The sequence below is a fragment of the Dromiciops gliroides genome, chromosome 3 (assembly GCF_019393635.1).
Source record: "Dromiciops gliroides isolate mDroGli1 chromosome 3, mDroGli1.pri, whole genome shotgun sequence".
In the NCBI taxonomy this organism is placed as follows: Eukaryota; Metazoa; Chordata; class Mammalia; order Microbiotheria; family Microbiotheriidae; genus Dromiciops; species Dromiciops gliroides.
In genome coordinates this window covers 507,994,234-508,016,336 of record NC_057863.1, presented here as the reverse complement: position 1 = coordinate 508,016,336, position 22,103 = coordinate 507,994,234, and the positions used below count along the sequence as shown (strand labels likewise).

Below are 22,103 nucleotides of genomic sequence, written 5' to 3'. Positions count from 1 at the left end.
TTTATTGTATGGTAGTCACAAGGTGATGTTGATTAGAAGGATAGGAAAGTAGAAATACAATACAAATCATCTTAAGTCTAGGCTTAGTCTATATTCTGTATAAAATTCACCAAAACCCAAGGCCACTTTTGGGGAGAGAGACCGAGTCAAGCACGTGCTGTTAACCGAGAGCTGGGCCGAGTCAAACTCCAGTCCGCGTCTGTCTGTGCAGCGCAGCCAGGAGACCAGCAGAGCAGGAAAAAGCTCCACTTCCGTTCTCTCTTTGCCTTTTCAGCTCGCACCCCGGAAGTCGAGTGCATAGCAGGCAGTCTGACATGTGCAGCAGGCGCACTGGCGTGCGTAGCTCATGCCATTGGTCTCCTCCCCAAAAGGGTGGTCCTTAAAGAAAAACTGGCATCTTTCAGTTATCCTAACCGACTGTTAAAAAACTTTCATATTTTTTTACCACAATATATACATATGTATATACTCATATATATGTATATGTGTGCATACACACACCCTACCATACATAGAGCTATTTATTAGCTTTTTCTCTGGATGGGGATATCATCTTCCTTCATGGGTCCTTTGAAGTTTATTTGATTTTGATTATTTATAATACTCAACATGACTAAGTCATTCAAACTTGTTCTTAGCACAATATCATTGTTCCTGTGTACAGCATTCTCTTGGTTCTGCTTATTTTACTTTTCATTATTTTGTGAAAGTCTTTCCATGGTATTCTGAAATCAGTCAGCTCATAATTTGTTATAGCACAGCAATATTCCATCAGAATCATATACCATCACTTGTTCAGCCATTCCTCAATTGAGGGGCATCACCTCAATTTTTAGTTCTTTGTCACCACAAAGAGAGATGATATAAATATTTTAGAACATATAAGTTATTTCCTTTTCCCCTAAGAACGCTGAAAAACATATCCAAAAGTGGTATTGCTGGGTGAAATGGTTTCATAACTCTGGGTTTAATTCCACCTTACACTGCAAAACAGTTAGATAAATTCAGAGTTCCACTAAAAGAACATCTATCTGAATTTTTCCCCATTGCCTCCAAAATTTGTTGTTTTCCTCTTCTATCATTTTAGCCATACAGTTGTAAAATGATATCTCAGAGTTATATTAATTACATTTATCCATCCAACAGTAATTAAAGCTTTTAAAATATAACTAGAGATTGTTTTTTATTAATACTTTTTGTTTCTTTTTCACTTTTCTTTGAGAATGTATCCCTTTCCCCTTTTTTGTTGTCCTGTCTTTTTTCAGTCATGTTCAATGCATTGTGACACAAATTAGGGTTTTCTTGGAAGAGATATTAGAGTTGTTTGACATTTCCTTCTCCAGATTATTTGAGAGATGAGGAAACTAAGGCAGACAGTGTTAAATGATTTTCCCAGCATTACAAGATAAGTATCTGAAGCTGAATTGTAACTCAGGGATATAGGTCTTCCTAACTTTACCCACTGGGCCACTTAGCTACCCTACTATATATAATTTTGATATCTTCATCAAAGACCTGCCTGTTCATATCCTTTGACCATTTATCAACTGAGGAATCACTCATATTGTTATGAATTTGACAAAGGATTATTAAAAATATTTGACACATTACATATTTATCTGTGAAACTATTTATAAAAATTTCTCCTAATTTTGAAGTTTTTCTCTCCTAATATAGAATCAATTTTCATAAGGGTATACTGTCCCATGGAGAAAAGTATGTTTTCTTTTCTATTCCCATTGGATTCTCTCCCAATATATATCATATCTAGCATATTTAATATTCTATGTACCTCCTTTTATTTATTTATTTTGTTAGATTTTTCTTGTTCTGAGAAGGGGAGGTTAAATTGCCTCATTATTATACTATTACTGCCTATTTCTAATTATAATTCATTTAACTTTTCCTTTAAAAATTTAGATGCTATATCATTTGGGGCATCTGGGTCTGGTATTGTTATAACTTCATTTTCTTTGTAATATTTTATTATAATGTAGTTTCTGTTTCCATATATCTTTATTGTGAGGCAATTGGGGTTAAGTGACTTGCCCAGGGTCACACAGCTAGTAAGTGTCAAGTAAGTGTCTGAGGCTGGATTTAAACTCAGGAACTCCTGAATTCAGGGTCAGTCCTCTATCCACTGTACCATCTAGCTGACCCTGTTCCCATCTCTTTTAATTAAATCCCTTTTAGATTAAATTTTGTCTAAGATTATGATTGCTACCCAAGCTTTCTTTTTTTTTTAGCTTCAGCTGGAGAATAATAAATTCTACTCCAGCCCTTAATCTTAACTGTATATATGTCTAATTTTTAAACATAGTTTTTGTAAAAAAACATATTGTCAAATCCTGATTTTTAATCTATTCTGCTATTAATTTCAGTTTTATGGATGAGTTCATGCCATTCATATTCAAAGTTACAATTCCTAATATATTTCCCTCCATCCTATTTTTTCTCTCCATTATCCTTCTCATGCTCTTTTTATTTTATTCCTCCTCACACATCTGATTTACTTCAAACCACTATACCCCTAATCTATATATACCCTTACACCTCCTATTCCTAAATCTACACACCCCTCTCAGAATCTCTCTTTTATCCTCTCCCCCTACCCTTCAACTTTTTGATATACAAAATCTTTTAAAATTCTCTCTTACCTTGTCCCTTCACCCTCCTATTTCTTTATAAATTTAGAAGATATTTGAACATTTGTAAATGTATTATTCCCTCTTTAATGCAGAATAAAGTTAATCTCCATGTATTGTTACTATAGCTAGCATTACTAATATAATATTAAATAAGTATGGAGATTACTAATGATATACACTACTTATTTTTAAAAAAACCCATTGATTCCTATGATTTCTAGTGCTTTTAGTTAATGTTGTATTTTATCAAAAGATTCTTCTGCATCCATTGATATAATCATATGACTTTTTTGGGGTTTTTTGCTATTGATATGATCACTTATGCTGATAGTTTTACCAATATTAAACTTGTCCTGTATTTCTGGTCATAGTGGTTGATCTTTCTGATATATAACTATACTCTCTGTGATAGTATTTTATTTAAATTATTTTGCATCAATATTCATTAAGAAAATTTGTCCCTCATTTTCTTTCTCAATTCTTGCTCTTCCTGATTTAGGTATTTGCACTGTATTTGTGTCATAAATGAATTTGATAGGACACCTTTTTATTTTTCAAATAACTTTTATACTTTTGGGATTAAATGCATTTGAAATTTCATACTATTGTTCCTTAAATGATTGTAAGTCCCCCTGGTTCTAGGAATCTTTTCTCAGGTACCTCATTTTTGACTTGTTCAAATTTTTTCCAAGGCAGGGTTATTTAAGTGTTCTATTTTCTCTTCTGTCAATCTGGAAATTCATATTTTTATAAATATTCATCCACTTAGATTGTCAGTTTTTCTGATTTGTAATTGGGCAAAATAGTTCATAAAACTGCTTTAATTGCATCTTCATTTGGGGGGGTGTATGAACCTTTTTTCATCTTTGATACAGCATATTTGGTTTTCTTCTTTCTTTTTTTGAAATCAAATTAAGTTATAGTTTATCTATTTAATTTATTTTCCCTCATAAGCTCAACTCCTAGTTTAAATTATCAGTAAAATGTGTTTTTAAAAATTATTTTAATTTTAGTTTTTCTCAATTACCTTTAAAGATTTTTTTTGAGTTCCAAGTTTTTCTCCCACCCTCCCTTCCCTCCTTCTTCCTGAGGCCAGCAAGCAATTTGATTTAATTTATACATTACTATTACATTAAACATATTTCCATTTTAATCAGAATAAAAGGGGAAAAACACAAGAAAGAATAACAAGAACAATAACAAGCAACAATAAAAGTGAAGGCAGTGTGCTTCAACCTGCATTCAAACTCAATAATTCCTTTTCTGAAGGTGGAAGACATTTTCCACCACAAATCTTTTGGCATTGTCTTGGATCATGGTATTGCTGAGAAGACTTAAGTCTATCACAGTTGAGCATCATACATTGTTGTTGATACTGTTTAAAATGTTCTCTTGGTTCTGCTCATTTCACTCAGAATCAGGTTATGTAATTTTTCTCTGAATCCATCTGCTTGCCATTTCTTCTTTTTTTTATAAATTTAGAAAGGTAAATTTATTTGAGCAATTAGAAGGAGCTGTATGATGCTATAGTGATAACATTCTATCGGGGATGAATTATTAAAAGTCCCTATCAATATCCATTTTTAATTAATTTATTTATTTACAATTTTATTTTTCCAAATTATATGAAAAAACAAATTTTGACATTATTTTTTTAAATTTTGTGTTCCAAATTCTCTTCCCCCTCCCTCACCACTACCCAAAGAACTCAAGCAATTAAATATAAGTTTTACATGTATAGTAATTTCCACATTATCAGAAAAATTATGCTTCAAACTGTATTCCCATACCATCAGTTCTTTCTCTGGAGATGGATTGCATTTTTCATAAGTCCTTCAGAGTTGTCTTGGATCATTGTAATGCTGAAAATAACGACATCATTCATAGCAGATCATCTTAAATATTGCTGTTATTCACTTTTCACCAGCTCATGTAAGTCTTCACAGGTTTTCCTTTGCATTCTGCTCATCATTTTTTCATAGTAAGATACATTTATGTAATATTTTAAAGAGAGATTTCCTTACAATAAGCCCATGATGTTGATTATTGCAAAAGTAGAAATAGATAACATTTATGTAGTACCTTATGCCTGACAAAGAATTTTCATCACAATAGCCCAGCAATACCACTTCTAGGTTCATATCCCAAAGATATCACCCAAAAGAGAAAAAAGACCTATTTTTGCAAAAATATTTATAGCAACTCTTTTTGTGGTGTCTTAGAATTGGAAATCAAAGAAATGCCTGTCAATTGGAGATTGCCCAAACAAGTTGTGGTATGTGATGGTGATGTAATATTATTGTACTATAAGAAATGAAAGAATTATATGAATTAAAGTATAGTGAAATGAGCAAAACTAGGAAAACCTGCAGAGTCAGCAATATTCTTTGATGAAGAACTGTGATCTAAGACAATCCCAAAGGACTAATGTTGAAGCATGCTATCCACCTACAAAGAAAGAACTGATATAGCTTGAACACATACTTAAGCATGCTATTTGTCACTTTATTCCCTTAATTCTTTTATGTGTCTTCTTATACAAAATGACTAATATTATAATGTTCTACATAATTGCATATGTATAACCTGTATCTGATTGCTAACCACCTCAAGGAGGGTGACAGAAGGGAGGTAAAGAGGGATAAAATTTGGAAATCAAAACTTTAAGTAAAAATGTTTATTATTAAGAAAAGCAAAATTTCAGGGTAGCTAAATGGTATAGTAGATAGAACAGTGGGCCTGGAGGTAGGAAAACCTAGATTCAAATTAGGTTTCTTAAACTTACTATATGTTTTCTTTTTTTTTTTAATCTTGGACAATTCATTTAACCTCTATTTGTCCCTGAATTTAGGCCCCTGAATTCAAATTTGGCTTCAGGCTCAATGGCAGAGGAAGGGCATTTAGCCCACAGAGTGCCTGACACAATTATCCCCAAAACAACAATAAAACAAGCCCCGGAGCTGCAAAACCTACGAAAAGATGGGCTGAGATTATTTTCCAGATTAAAGGGGGCTGTGCTGGGCTACAAGCATAGTCCAACCTCTCAATCATGCTGACAGACCCCCAGCATGCTGCACCCAAGGAATTTACCCCTGAGCCTCCTAATCAGCTGCAGCACCCACATCTTCTAGAACTAAACTTATGGTCCTGTAGTGGGCTTAATGGCTGGCCAGGGATGGGGAGGGGGGATCTAGAGATCTCAAAAGGAAAATCTCTAGGAATATTATAGCCAAATTCCAGAGCTCCCAAGTCAAGGACAAAATATTACAAGCAGCTAGGAAAAAAGGAATTCAAATACTGTGGAGTTCTAATAAGGCTAAAACAAGGTCTAGCAGCATCTACATTAAAGGACTGGAGGGCATGGAATATGATATTTCATAGGGCAAAGGAACTAGGACTACAGCCAAGAATCATGTACCCAGTAAAACAGTACAATCTTTAAGAGGAAAAAACAGGACTCCAAAAGAGGACTTTCAGGCATTTGTGATGAAAAGACCTGAACTGAATAGAAAATTTGACTTTCAACTACAAGACCCTAGAGAAGAATAAAAAGGTAAACAGGAAAAATAAATCATGAGGGATATTAAAAGATTAAACTGTTTATATTCCTACATGGTAAGATAATACTTCTACCTCATAAGAACTTTCTCAGTATTAGGATAGCTGAAAGGAATACACTTAGACAGAGGACAGAGTTCTGAACTGAATATGAAGGGATTATATTTGGAAAACTTTTTTTTTTCATTTATTCTTGTTCTTTGTGGGGTAAACAGAATGGGGTATCTTATGTCTGGGGCCAGATTTGGGTTCAAGACCTCCTGGGTCCAGGGCTTTTGCTTTGTCCACTGTACCACCTAGCTAATCCATGATGAAATCTTTAAAATAGGGTTGAGCGGTAAGAGGAATGCACTGGGGGAGGGGTAAGGGGTGAAGTGGACTGGGAAGAGGTAGTTCACAGGAAGGAAAAAAGGAAAACGCTTATGAAGGGGAAGGGAAGAGGGAGAAGTGAATGAACCTTACTATCATCTTAATTGGCTCAAAAAGGGAATAACATACATACTCAATTAGGTATAGTAATATATCTTTGCCCTAAGGGAAAGTGGGAGGAGAAGGAGGTAAGGAGGGGGGGCATGGAAGAAGAGGAGAAGGAGGGAAGGGCAGATTGGGGGAGGGAGCAGTAAAAAGTAAAACACTTTCAATGAAGGTATAGATGTTCTGCATAGCTGCACATTTATGACATATTAAATTCCTTGATTTCATAGGGAGGGTTGAGGAGGGAGTGAAGAAGAAAAATGTAGAACACAGAATTAGGTCAAAGACCTTAATCTCATCAAAGTGGGATCAAGGAGGAAATAACATTAACACCCAAGTGGGAGGAGTAATCTACTTAACACTAGAGGAAAGTAGGAGGGGAAGAAGATAAGGAAGGAAGGAAAGGTGAAAGAAGGGAGGGTAGAGCAGGGGAGGGGGCAGTCAGAAGTAAAACACTCTTGAGGAGGAATAGGGTAAAAGAATATAGAAAAGAGAGTAAATATCATGGGAAGGGAATAGGATAGAGGGAAACAGTTATGATGATTGACTATAATGGCAAAATGTATGTTACCTGCTTTGCTGGGCTATTGGAAAGAAAATTCTTTGTCAAGTTTAAGGTACCATACAAAAGATATTATGAACAGGATGCTATCAGAAAAACCTGGAAAGAACTACATGAACTGAAGCAGAGTGAAATGTAGTATATACAAAATAACAGCCATAGCATAAGATGATCTGCTGAGAAGCAATTGCTTATTTTAAGCAAGGCAATGATCTAATATAACTCTGAAGGCCTTATGAAAATTGCAGAGAAAGAACTGATGGTATCTGAAAAAAGACTGAAACACATTTTTTTGACAATTCCTCAATTTGAAATTTTGTTTTTATCTGTTTTCTCTCACAACCTAGCTAATGCGGGGATATTTTCTATGACTACTTATGTATAACATGTTGAATTACTTGAGTTCTTGAGGTTGGGGGGTGGGAATGGAGTGAGGAGGAGAATTTGGAACACAAAGTTTTTTTAAAAAAAAAATTAAGTTGGGGCAGCTAGGTGGGGCAGTGGATAAAGCACTGGCTCTGGATTCAGGAGTACCTGAGTTCAAATCCAGACTCAGACACTTGACACTAGCTGTGTGACCCTGGGCAAGTCACTTAACCCCCACTGCCCTGAAAAAAAAAATTGAAGTCAAAATTTGTTTTTACATGTTTTTTGGAAAATAAAATTCTAAACAGAGGAAAAATAAAAGAAGTTTGAAGTTTTAAGTATTTTCCCATATAATAATATGGACTGTTGAAACTTATGGAGTCCCTTATAATTTCTGTTTCACATTTATATTTTATGCATCTCTTGTGTCTTGTTTTTGAAAGATGAATTTTATATTCAGTTCTGATCCTTTCATCAGGAATGCTTAAAAGTACTGGATTTATTTTTTTAATATTTTATTTTCCCCAATTATATATAAAAACAATTTAATATTCATTTATAAAATTTTGATTTCTATATTTTCTCCTTTCTCCTCTTTTTTACCTCCTCATTGAAATGGTAAACAATTTGATGAAGGTTATAGATGTGTAGCTATGCAAAACATATTTCCATATTAGTCATGTTTTGAAAGAAAATGCAGATTTTTAAAAAATGAAAAAAAAGTTAAAAAAGTATTCTTTGATTTGGATTCACACTCCATCATATCTTTTTCTGGATATGGATTGCATTTTTCATTAAAAGTCCTTTGGGGTCAGCTAGGTGGCACAGTGGATGGAGCACTGACCCTGGATTCAGGAAGATCTGAGTTCAAATCCAGCCTCAGGCACTTGACACTTCCTAGCTGTATGACTTTGTACAAGTCACTTAACCCTAATTGTTCTGCCAAAAATAAAAAATAAAAAGTGCTTTGGAATTGTCTTGGATCATTGTGTTACAATATGTCTGTTACTCTTAATGATGTTCTCCTGGTTTTGTTCATTTTTATTTTGCATCAGTTTTTGTAGGTCTTTCCAAATTCTTTCTGAGCATCTTGCTCATCATTTCTTATAGCACTGTAGTATTCTATCATAATCATGTAACACAACTTGTCCAGCCATTTTCCAATTCATGGGCATTTACTAAATTTTTAGTTCTTTGCCACTATAAAAAAATCTGTTATGGATATTTTGTATATAGTACTTTTCTTTTCTGTTTTTATGGTTTAGGAAGATAGACTTGTTCATTGTTTTGCTGGGTCAAGGGGTATAGTTCTTTGGGCATAGTTCCAAATTGTTCTACAGAATGGTTAAATTAGTTCACCACTACACTAACAATGAATTAATCTCTCAATTTATTCACACTCACTCCAACATTTGTCACATTCCTTTTCTGATATATTAGCCAATATGATAGTTATGGGGTTATAGCTCAGAGTTGTTTTAATTTTCATTTTTCTAATCAATAGTAATTTAGAGCATTTTTCATATGATTATAAATATATTTGATTTCTTTTTCTAACAACTGCCTGTTCATATACTTTGATAATTTATCAATCGTAGAATTTGAAACCTCTTTCTTAAATATCTATTTTTCCCTTTGGAATATTATGCTCAGTTTTGCCAGTAAGTTATTCTTGGTTGTAATCCTAGATTCTTTGCCTTCTGGAATATCATTTTTTTCTGTTTTATATGATAGGATCAGGTTTTTAATGTTTCCATGAACACTTTTAAAAAATTGCCATCATTTCCTAAATAAAACCCTATCTTACCACAAATTAAGAGGCATAATGAATCATGTACTGAATTTGGTATCAAAAAGACCTGGATTCAAATCCTTTTTCTGGAATTTTTTTAGCTAGGTGACTGAAAACAATTACCAAACCTCTCTGACCTTCTGTCTCTTCACTCATAAATTGAAGAGAATGCCTGCTGTACTTACTTCTAAAGGTAGTATGGAGACTCAAATTAGATAATGTATACAAAGTACTTCACAGACTTTAAAGCACCATAGATATGTTAACGATTGTTACATGATTAACTTCAGCAAAATAAGTGACATTGATTTTGTGGACAATAAATGCCTTATTCCAGTCCTCTTTCCAAAATATCTCTGCTGAGAGGAGAGAGATATATTTCATTAGCAGTTCTTTGGAGGGGAGAGAGATATATTTCCATTAACAGTTCTTTGGAGTCACAAATTAGTCTTTTCATTTTTTTAGTCCTGGTGGCTTTTAGGGTTGTTTTGATATATGTTGTGTACTTTTCTCTTGATTCTACTTAATTTGGTCATATGACTTTTTACAAGTCTTTCTGAATTTCTCTGAATTCTTCATATTCATGATTTCTTTTTGTTTTGAGGCAACTGGGGTTAAGTGACTTGCCCAGGGTTGCACAGCAAGTAAGTGTCAAGTGTCTGAGACAGGATTTGAACTCAGATCCTCCTGACTCCAGGGTCAGTTCTCTATCCACTGTGACACCTAGCTGCCCTCCATATTCATGATTTCTTAAATGTATTATCCCACTATATTCACATATGACAATTTGTTCTCCTACTCCACATTAAATAGGTACCCATCTTATTTTTAGTTGGCTACTACAAAGAGTACCGCTACATTTTCTCTCATTGATCCCTTTGGAGTTTATGCCTAATAATATAATTGTTGGGTTGAAATGTAATGGCCTTTGATAATATTAATAATTCCAAAGTATTTCAAGACTTTGAATTCACTCATTTAAAGGTACACTATAAAAATAGCCATTACTATTTCTGAGGCCAAATATGCCTCACATTACATATTTTTTTTCCTTCTTTTTTTTAATGAGATATTTTATTTTTTCCGTTACATGTAAAGATAGTTCTCAACTTTTGTTTATACATGCTTTACAATTTCAGATTTTTCTCCCTCCCTCCCCTCCTTCCCCCCTCCCCTAGACAGCAGGTAATCTGATATAGGTTATATCTATATATCTCTATACATATACATATATATATATATACACACACACATATATACACACATAATAACATTAATCCTATTTCTGTATTAATCCTGTTACAAGAGAAAGAATCAGAGCAGTGATGCAAAACCTCAAAATAGAAAAAAAAAAAACAACAGCACCCAAAACAAAAGAAATAATATGGTTCAATCAGCATCTATACTCCACAGTTCTTTCTTTCTTTTTTTTTCTTGGATTTGGAGATCCTCTTCTATCATGAGTTCCTTGGAACTCTTCTGTACCATTGCATTGGTGAGAAGAATATAGTCCATCACAGTAGGTCAACACTCAATGTTGATGATACTGTGTACAATGTTCTTCTGGTTCTGCTCATCTCACTCATCATCAGCTCACGTAAGACCCTCCAGGTTTCTCTGAACTCTTCCTGCTCATCATTTCTTACAGCACAATAGTATTCCATTGTATTCATATACCACAACTTGTCCAGCCCTTCCCCAATTGATGGGCACCCCCTCAACTTCCAATTCCTTGCTACCACGTAAAGAGAAGCTATAAATATTTTTGTACATGTGGGTCCCTTTCCCCCTTCCATGATTTCTTTGGGCAAAAGACCTAAAAGTGGGATTGCTGGGTCAAAGGGTATGCACAGCTTTATCGCCCTTTGGGCATAATTCCAAATTGCTCTCCAGAATGGTTGGATCAGCTCACAGCTCCACCAACAATGCATTAGTGTTCCAATTTTCCCACAGCCTCTCCAACATTTATTATCTTCCTTTTTTGTCATTTTAGCCAATCTGATAGGTGTCAGGTGGTACCTCAGAGTTGTTTTAATTTGCATCTCTCTAATCATTAGACATTTAGAGCATTTTTTCATATGGGAATAGATAGCTTTGCTTTCTTCATCAGAAAACTGCCTGTTCATATCCTTTGACCATTTTTCAATTGGGGAATGACTTGGATTCTTATAAATTTGATTTAATTCCCTATATATTTTAGAGATGAGGCCTTTATCAGAAGCACTGGCCTCAAAAATTGTTTCCCAGCTTTCTGCCTCCCTTCTAATTTTGGATGCATTGCTTCTGTTTGTACAAAAATTTTTTAATTCAATATAATCAAAATCATCCACTTTGCATTTTATAATATACTCTATCTCATGTTTGGTCAAAAACTGTTCTCCTTTCCAAAGATCTGATAGGTACACTATTCCTTTCTCTCCTAATTTACCTATGGTATCACCTCTTATGTCTAAATCATGTATCCATTTTGACCTTATTTTAGTATAAGGTGTAAGATGTTGGTCTAAGCCTAATTTCTGCCATACTATCTTCCAGTTTTCCCAGCAGTTTTTGTCAAATACTGAGTTCCTATCCCAGAAGCTGAAGTCTTTGGGTTTATCAAACACTACATTACTAGTGTCATTTACTACTGCATTTCCTGAGCCTAGCCTATTCCATTGATCTACCACTCTATTTTTTAGCCAGTACCAGATAGTTTTGATGACTGCCGCTTTATAGTAAAGCTCCAGGTTTGGTACCGCTAACCCACCTTCCTGTGAATTTTTTTTCATTATTTCCCTGGATATTCTTGATTTTTTGTTTTTCCAGATGAATTTTGTTATTATTTTTTCTAGCTGTATAAAATAATTTTTAGGTAGCCTGATTGGTATGGCACTGAATAAGTAAATTAATTTAGGCAGTATTGTCATTTTTACTATATTAGCTCTGCCTATCCATGAGCAATTGATATCTTTCCAATTATTTAGATCTGATTTGATTAGTGTGAAGAGTGTTTGGTAGTTGTGTTCATAGAGTTCCTGGGTTTGTCTTGGCAAGTAGACTCCCAAGTATTTTATATTACCTACCGTTACTTTAAATGGAATTTCTCTTTCTATCTCTTGCTGCTGGACTTTGTTGGTCATGTATAGAAATGCTGATGATTTATGTGGATTTATTTTATATCCTGCTACTTTGCTAAAGTTGTTAATTGTTTCAAGTAATTTTTGAGTTGATTCTCGAGGATTCCTTAAGTATACCATTATATCTTCTGCAAAGAGTGATAGTTTTGTTTCCTCCTTGCCTATTCTAATTCATTTAATTCCTTTCTCTTCTCTGATTGCTAAAGGTAACATTTCTAGAACAATATTAAATAATAGGGGTGATAATGGACATCCCTGTTTCACCCCTGATCTTATTGGGAAGGCCTCTAATTTATCTCCATTGCATATAATACTTGCTGATGGCTTTAGGTAGATACTGTTTATTATTCTAAGGAAAGCTCCCCCTATTCCTAAACTCTCTAGTGTTTTTATTAGGAATGGGTGCTGTACTTTGTCAAAAGCTTTCTCTGCATCTATTGAGATAATCATATGATTTTGGTTGGTTTTCTTATTGATGTGGTTGATTATGTTAATAGTTTTCCTAATGTTGAACCAGCCCTGCATTCCTGGTATAAATCCCACCTGGTCATAGTGTATTATCCTGGTGATCACTTGCTGTAATCTCCTTGCTAATATCTTATTTAAGATTTTAGCATCAATATTCATTAGGGAAATTGGTCTATAATTTTCTTTCTCTGTTTTTGCTTTGCCTGGTTTTGGTATCACCACCATATTTGTGTCATAAAACAAATTTGGTAGAACTCCTTCTTCACCTATTTTTCCAAATAATTTGTATAATATTGGAATTAATTGTTCTTTAAATGTTTGGTAGAATTCACCCGTAAACCCATCTGGCCCTGGGGATTTTTTCTTAGGGAGTTCATTAATAGCTTGTTCAATTTCTTTTTCTAATATTGGTTTATTTAAGGATTTTATTTCCTCTTCAGTTAACCTGGGCAGTTTGTATTTTTGTAAATATTCATCCATTTCATTTAGATTGTCAAATTTATTGGCATACAGTTGGGCAAAATATTTCCTAATTATTGATTTAATTTCCACTTCATTGGTGGTAACATCACCCTTTTCATTTTTGATACTGGTAATTTGGTTTTCTTCTTTCTTTTTTTTAATCAAATTAACCAATATTTTATCTATTTTATTGGTTTTTTTCATAAAACCAGCTCTTAGATTTATTGATTAATTCTATAGTTTTTTTGCTTTCAATCTTATTGATTTCTCCTTTAATTTTCATGATCTCTAATTTAGTGTCTAATTGGGGATTTCTAATTTGTTCTTTTTCTAGCTCTTTAAGTTGCATGCCCAATTCATTAATCTCCTCTTTCTCTTTCTTATTCATGTAAGCATTTAGAGCTATCGATTTTCCCCTAAGCACTGCTTTGGCTACATCCCATAGATTTTGGTATGTTGTCTCATTATTGTCATTCTCTTGGATAAAGTTATTGATTGTTTCTATGATTCCTTGTTTGGCCCATTCATTCTTTTTAATATATTCTGCTCCAGCCTTTTACCTTTACTCTGTGTGTATCTCTCTGCTTCAAATGTGTTTCTTGTAAACAGCATATTGTAGGGTTCTGGTTTTTAATCCACTCTGCAATTCACTTCTGTTTTATAGCAGAGTTCATCCCATTCACATTCACAGTTATTATTACTGACTGTCTATTCCCCTCCATTCTATTTACCCCCTTTGTACTTTTCCCCCCTTCTTTCACCCTATTCCTCCTCACCGATGTTTTACTTCTTACCTCTGACTCCCCCAATCTGCCCTCCCTTTTTATCACCCCCCTCTCTTTTCTTTACCCTTTTCTCCCTTGCTTTTGTCCTCCCTTCTATCAGTCCCCCCCTTTCCCTTCCCCTTTTGTTTCCCTAAAGAATGAGTTAAGTTTCTTTATCCCAATGAACGTATATGTTATTCCCTCTTTGAGTCAAATCTAATGAGAATAGGGTTGAAACCATGTTCCCCCCTCCTTTCTTTCCCTCTCTTATAATAGGTTTTTTTCCACCTCTTCATATGATATAATTCATCCCATTCCACCTCCCCTTTCCTCTCCTCCCCATAGACTCCCTTTTTATCCCCTTAATTCTTTTGTATCATCCCATCAAAGACAATTTATATTTATACCCTCTATATAAAGTCCTTCTCTCTGCCCAAATACATTTACAGTTCTTAAGAGTTATGAGTATTATCTTCCTGTGTAGGGATATAAACGGTTTAACCTAATAGGGTAACTTTTTTTTCCCCCTCTGTTTACCTTTTTAAACTTCTCTTGAGTCTTGTATGTTGAGATCAAATTTTCTATTCAGTTCTGGTCTTTTCACCAGGAAAGTTTGAAAGTCCCCAATGTCATTAAATGTCCATCTTTTCCCCTGAAAGAAAATGCACATTTTTGCTGGGTAATAGATTCTTGGCTGCAATCCAATCTCCTTTGCCTTCCGGAATATCATATTCCAAGCCTTGCGGTCCTTTAATGTTGAAGCTGCCAGGTCCTGAGCAATCCTGACTGTGGCTCCATGATATTTAAATTGCTTCTTTCTGGCTGCTTGGAGTATTTTCTCCTTCACCTGATAATTCTGGAATTTGGCTACAATATTCCTTGGAGTTTTCCTTTTGGGGTCTCTTTCAGGAGGTGATCAGTGGATTCTTTCAATGATGATTTTATCCTCTGATTCTATGATATCAGGGCAGTTCTCCTTAATAATTTCCTGGAATATGGTATCTAGATTCTTTTTCTGGTCATGGCTTTCAGGCAGTCCAATGATTCTCAAATTGTCTCTCCTCGATCTGTTTTCCAGATCAGTTGTCTTTCCAATGAGGTATTTCACATTTTCTTCTATTTTTTCATTTTTTTTATTCTGCTTGACTGATTCTTGGTGTCTCATGGATTCCTTATCTTCCAACTGTCCCACTTTAATTTTTAAGGCATTGTTTTCTTCAGTGAGATTATGCACCTTTTTTTCCATTTGGCTAAGTGAATTTTTTAAGGTACTGTTTTCTTCAGTGAGATTATGCACCTTTTTTTCCATTTGGGTAAGTGAATTTTTTAAGGTATTGTTTTCTTCAGTGAGATTATGCAGCTTTTTTTCCATTTGGCCAAATGAATTTTTTAAGGCTTTGTTTTCTTCAGCTTCCTTTTCCAAGCTGCTGATTCTTTTTTCATAGTTTTTTTGTTTTGCTTTCATTTCTCTCCCCATTTTTTCTTCTACCTCTTGCAATTGATTTTTAAAATCCTTTTTGAGCTCTTCCAGGAAGGCTTTTTGTTCTTGCGACCAATTCACCTTCCCTTGTGAGGCTTCAGATGTAGACAATTTGAGGCTATTGTCCTCATCTGAGTTTGTGTTGGCTTCTTCCCTATTGATACAGAAGCTCTCAATGGAGAGGGCTCTTTTTTGCTTCTTACTCATTATTGCAGCCTATTTATTTATTCTTTAAGTTGAGGTCTGCTCTGGGGGCACCAGGGTCCCTGTTTTGGGCTTCTTGTGCAGGGGTATAGGTGCTGTGTGACCGGGCTTTTACTCTGAGGCCTTTATGGTGTGTGGAGATCCCCCGCCCTGCACTTCCTGTCTGATTGTGCTCGGCCAGCCAGGCGCCAGACCCCGGTGTCTGATCCCGCCGTTCGTGGCCCTCTCGGCCGGTGCAGATAGGTTTTTCCACTGTCCTTCTTGGCCACCAGATTTTTGAACCAGGTTCCGGGAGCCTCAGTTGTTCGGCTGTGGCCCGCAGCTCCTGCTGACTTGCCCTGACCCCCTCGGCGCTGGGTTGCTGCCCTGCGCTGGGCCTCCCTTTTGCCTGAGTCAGACCGACCTTTTCCTGAAGTCTTCTAAATTATCTCTGGTTGGAGGACTGTGTCTCTCTGTCTCTTTGCAGGTTCTGCAGTTTCAGAATTCGTCCAGAGGCTTGATTTAATGTTCGTTTTGAGGGAACAGAAGGAGAGCTCAGGCAGCTTGCTGCTTCCTCTCCGCCATCTTGGCTCCGCCCCCCCACATTACATATTAATAAATTTGTTTTCTGGTTTATAAATTAATTTCTCATGCATCAGTCTTTTAGTACTTGGCCCCCATTAGGGAAACTTACAAAGCTAAGTTTCTAAAAATAACACTATAGGTCATGGTGGCACCCCATCCCTACCACCACAACTCAAATAAGGCCAATCCCGAATAGGCCACATACCCTATTGTAACCTCTTTTACTTCCTTTTTCCTTCCTTCTTCTCTTTCTACACCTGTTTCTTCCTTCCTTCCTTTCTTCCTTCCCTCCTTCCTTCCCTCCCTCTTTCCTTCCTTCCTTCCTGGTTAAGTGTACATCTAATAAAACTGGAAATTGCTTCCTTTCTGAACTCTGGGTCAAAGAGTATTTAGTGAGTAGGCCCCACCACATTTGTCTTGAAAGCAGGAATTAGTCTCTTGCGATATGTTATCCCAGTTTATTGGACTGAAAAAGACATGATTCTTTATCCCAAGAAAGTCTGCTTTGGATCCCAGTCTTTTCTTCTGGTCCTTTTGGAGAAGGCTGTACAGGAAGTTAGAGGCTGCCACTGTTGTTGTTTTTCTTCCCTGGATCTAGAGAGGCTTATGAAGGATGTTTTCATACCTTTCAGAAATATTTTATCTATAGAGAGGTGTCAAGCCACAGATCATCTCATAAAGAACAGCCCCCCAAAACTACCAATCTACTGTTTGATCTTAATGTTTTCTCAATACTTCAGGGTACCAAAGAAAGTGGATGTGTTTTCTCCTGGCTCTATCCATTCTTTACAAGGCCAAAAAAACAGTCAACACAACATGGCCTTAGCAATCCAAAGATAATGTTATCAGGTATCAAGTCCCTGTAAATGATGTTCAGAGAATGCAGGTAGCCAATAGCACTGGCCTCCTTGGCAACATAGAATCGTGCTCAAGGTTCTAGGAAACAGTGCTCATACTGCAAGTGGAAGAAGAGCATTTCTCCACTGATGTAGTTTAGGACAAAATATAGCTTTTCTGAAGTTTGAATGGAGTAGTGGAAGCCCACAAAGAAAGGGTGCATCACGTTCTTTAGGAGCACATCATGCTCTGCCATGATATGATTTCTATTTCTTTTTCAAGATGGATTTCTTCTGTATGACTTTTACAGCACAGAATTTCCTATCAGGCTTGTGTTTGGCTAAGAGAACTTTTTTGTAGCTTCCTTTTCCAATCACTTTCAGAAAGGTAGTCTATTTGCCTGGCATTTGGATTTGCTGAAATTCCCAAGTTGATACTTCCATTGGATGTTAAGGTCTGGAGGCAAAGACTTGCAGATGGATCCATTGAAAAAACAGCCATGTGACAGCACTGCAAACAAGAGGAGAGGGAGAAGAGAGGCTGGGATTCTGAAATATTATATTATAAGTTTTTTTTTTCTTCATGGAACTATTTTTGAGCTTATGTCCAATTCATATTTTCCACACTTTGAGGGATTCTTGCAGCTATTTTAACCATGATTGTCTTCTGAATTTGTTTCTTGATCTTTTCTATCACTATAGCAGCTTTTTATGGTCAGATTCTTTATTTGGGCTCTGTTTCTGGTGTGTTGGGCAAGGATGCAGAGAGGAGTAATGTACCTTCCTTCAGGTATCTTCATACTGCTATTTTCAGAACTAATTCTGGGGATTACAAAGGTTTTGATAATTCTAAATTAATGTGACCTGGCCCAGGTTGATCAGGGCTCTACTGGTATGTGTTCTGTTCCTTACCCCAGAAGGGCCCCTCTTCCCCCTTGGGATTGAAACACACACACACACACACACACACACACACACACACACACACAAACATCTATGACACCTCAGGGTTCATGCACCCTTAGACCCAGAAGCAAAATTGCTGCTCAGGGTCCCCATTCTCTTGCAACCGAAAGTGATACTGATCCTGAGGATGTTTTATTCCTTTTTGATCAAAATTGTACTGCTCCACTCTTATATTGTGACCTAGAAGCAAGTACAGCCAATGAAGTTGCCAAAGAGTATATGATCCTGTGTCCAGTGCTAATATAGAGAGTGCCCATAATCTCTTTCTAACTGATTGCCAGGTCATCTTACCATTTCTGGGCTAAGAACTCTCAAAGTTTCTATTTCTGTCACCACCACATATTCCAATGACTGGATTTGCACTCATGTATGTTCCAGGCCAGCTTTTATCCTCATGTCACATATTTTTAATGAACTTAGTTGTCTTGGGCTGAAAGAATGTCTCACCCTGACCTTTTGTTGTCTCTTCCACTACAGAAGTCAATTTTAAGCATCATTTTTAAGTTGGTTGGAAGGAAATGTTACCAGAGATTTGCTGACTGCTTCTTGTAGTGATTCATTTTTGCTGTGAACCCCTCTTCAAGGATATCTAAATTATGCCCCAGATCTAAAATTCTACATTCTGTAAACTTTCTATTGGAAGGGCAGTGACCATAAATAAAGGTGATGTGGTAAACAAAGATCAAAACTGCCAGAGCTCATCAAAAACCATTTCTACAACCACAGAAATTATGCCAGACTGAACACTGAGTTATAAAGCTAAAAATTTTCATATTGAATTATATTTCTAGTCTGAGGTACCTTATGAATACAGAAAAGAGTTAAGTTTATGGCTACTAAGGTAGAGGTTTTCTGGGATTTTAGGGTACCAAAGTAGTTTGTAGTGGTGCTATCATTGACAGGGAGCATTTTTGGTTAAAGGGAGGGTAATGGGATCAAAAATATTGCCAGCTGTTTGATAAATCCAGACTCCAGCTTCTGGGATAGGAATTCAGTATTTTACAAAAACTCCTGGGAAAACTAGAAGATAGTATGACAGAAATTAGGCATTGTGAGATTTAAAATTGTATATTAGATCATAAATCTCCCCTCTTTAACCTTTCCCTTAATTTATCTCCCAGACTAGTAAATGGAAGAAGCTTCTGGTTTTCTAGTTAGAGCTTTTATTGTATGGTAGTCACAAGATGATATTGATTAGAAGGATAGGAAAGTAGAAATACAATACAAATCATCTTAAGTCTAAGCTTAGTCTATATTCTGTATAAAACTCACCAAAAGCTGAAGGCCACCTTTGGGGAGAGAGAGAGAGAGAGAGATCGTGTCAAGCGCGTGCTGCTGCTAACCGCGAGCCGGGCCCAGTTGAATTCTCGTCAGCATCAGCCTGTGCAGCGCAGTCAGGAGACCAGCAGAGCAGGAAAAATCTCCACTTCCGTTCCCTCCTTGCCTTTTAAGCTCGCACCCCGGAAGTCGAGTGTGTAGCAGGCAGGCTGACGTGTGCAGCAGGCAGACTGATGTGCGTAGCTCATGCCATTGGTCTCCTCCCTGAAAGGGTGGTCCTTAAAAAAGACTGGCATCTTTCAGTTATCCTAACCGACTGTTAAAAAACTTTCATATTTTTTACCACAGCATAGACAAACATCTTACAACTTATACAAAAATAAGGTCAAAATGGGTACATGATTTAGACATAAGAGGTGATACCATAAGGAAATTAGGAGAAGAAGGAATAGTCTACCTTTCAGATCTTTGGAAAGGAGAACAGTTTATGACCTAACAAGAGATAGAGAATATTATGAAATACAAAATGGATGATTTTGATTACATTGAATTAAAAAGTTTTTGTGCAAACAGAAGCAATGCATCCAAAATTAGAAGGGATGCAGAAAGCTGGGAAACAATTTTTATGGCCAGTTCTTCTGATAAAGGCAACATTTCTAAAATATATCAGGAACTAAATCAAATTTATAAGAAACCAAGTCATTCCCCAATTGAGAAATGGTCAAAGGATATGAACAGGCATTTTTCTTATGAAGAAATCAAAGCTATCTATTGCCATATGAAAAAATGCTCTAAATCACTATTGATTAGAGAGATGCAAATTAAAACAACTCTGAGGTAATCAGATTCTCTAATACAACAAAAAAGGAAAATAATAAATGTTGGAAAAGCTGTGGAAAAATTGGAACTCTAATGCATTGTTCGTGGAGCTGTGAACTGATACAACCATTCTGGAGACCAAGTTGGAATTATACCCAAAGGGCTATAAAACTGTGCATACCCTTTGACCCAGCAATACCACTATTAGGCCTTTTCCCAAAGAGATCAGAAAAAAGGGAAAAGGACCCATATGTAAAAACATATTTATAGCTGCTCTTTTGTGATGGCAAGGAATTGGAAATTGAGGGGATGCCCATCAATTGGGTAATGGATGAACAAGTTGTGGTATATGAATGTAATGGAATTCTATTGTGCTATAAGAAGCAATGAGCAGGAAGAGTTCAGAGAAACCTGGAAGGACTTGGATGAACTGATGATGAGTGAGATGAGTAGAACCAGAAAAACATTATACATAGTATCATCAACATTATGTGTTGATCAACTGTGATAGATTTGACTCTTTTCAGCAATACAATGATCCAAAATAGTTCCAAAGGACTCATGATGGAAAAGGCTCTCCAAATCCAGAAAAAAAAGGAACTGTGGAATATGGATGCTGAGTGGACCATACTATTTATTTTGTTTTTGGTGCTGTTGTTTTTCTTTTTTGAGGTTTTTCCTTTTTGCTCTGATTCTTCTCTTACAACATGACTAATACAGAAATATATTTAATTATATATATATATATATATATATATATATATATATATATATATATATATATATATATAAAACCTATATCAGATTACCTGCTGTCTAGGGGAGGGGGAGGGAGGGAGAAAAATTTGAAATTGGAAATCTTATCTAAACAAATGTTGAAAACTAATATATATATATATATATATATATATATATATAGCCAGCATGAGATTACAAGTAGACCCTGTAGAAACACTGATTATAGAATTAGGTACAATTTGGTAGCCCTTACACCTGTGACCAAGGTCAAATGGCACAGCATCCAAATCCTTGAAGGAGAAGCTAAATTGGAGCAGAGCTAAGATGGCAGAGAAAAGCCAGGAAGTTGCCTCAGCTTTCTCCGGGTTCTGTCAAAAACAACATTAAATCAAGCCTCTAAACAGATTCATGATTGTCAGAACCCAGAAAAAGACAGAGGGAAACAATTTTCCAGCTCAAGATCACTTGGAGGGAGTCTCGGAAATGTCTGTCTCACTTGGGTGGAAGGTGAGTGCAGCCCAGCACAGACACTGTCTGAGTTGGTTATCAGGAGGCGCTTAGCCACAGCACAGATCAGCAAGTGAGGCACTTTGGTTCTGCCTTAACAGGCTAGTGGTAAAACAGGCCAGCTCTAAAGCTTCCACTCTCAGCAGAGAAGGCAAATTGACATCCTGAGAACCAGGCATGATAGGTGCAACTAGACTAGGCCAAACAAGTGCAGTGGACAAGCTGAGAGCCCCAGAGGCCTCAGCACAGAAAGCCAGTGAATAGGTTCCTGACTCTCCAGTTCAAGAACCTTGGGACAGTATACCCTATACCCAGGAGCAGAGTTACAAAATACCTAGTCACAAAATAGAGTAAAAGAATATGAGCAACAAACAAACAAACCCCCCTGACTATAAAAAGCTATAGCAACAGGGAAGATCAAGACATAACTCAAAAGATGACAATGCTAAAATGAATACACATGAAGGCTTAAAGAGGAAGATGAATTGATCTCAAAGC

General features: G+C 36.0%; 1 pseudogene; it reads right to left on the bottom strand.

Annotated features, from left to right (window-relative positions):
* Positions 1 to 16,839: 16,839 nt before the first annotated feature.
* LOC122747853 lies at positions 16,840 to 19,789 on the bottom strand (annotated as a pseudogene).
* Positions 19,790 to 22,103: the final 2,314 nt, after the last annotated feature.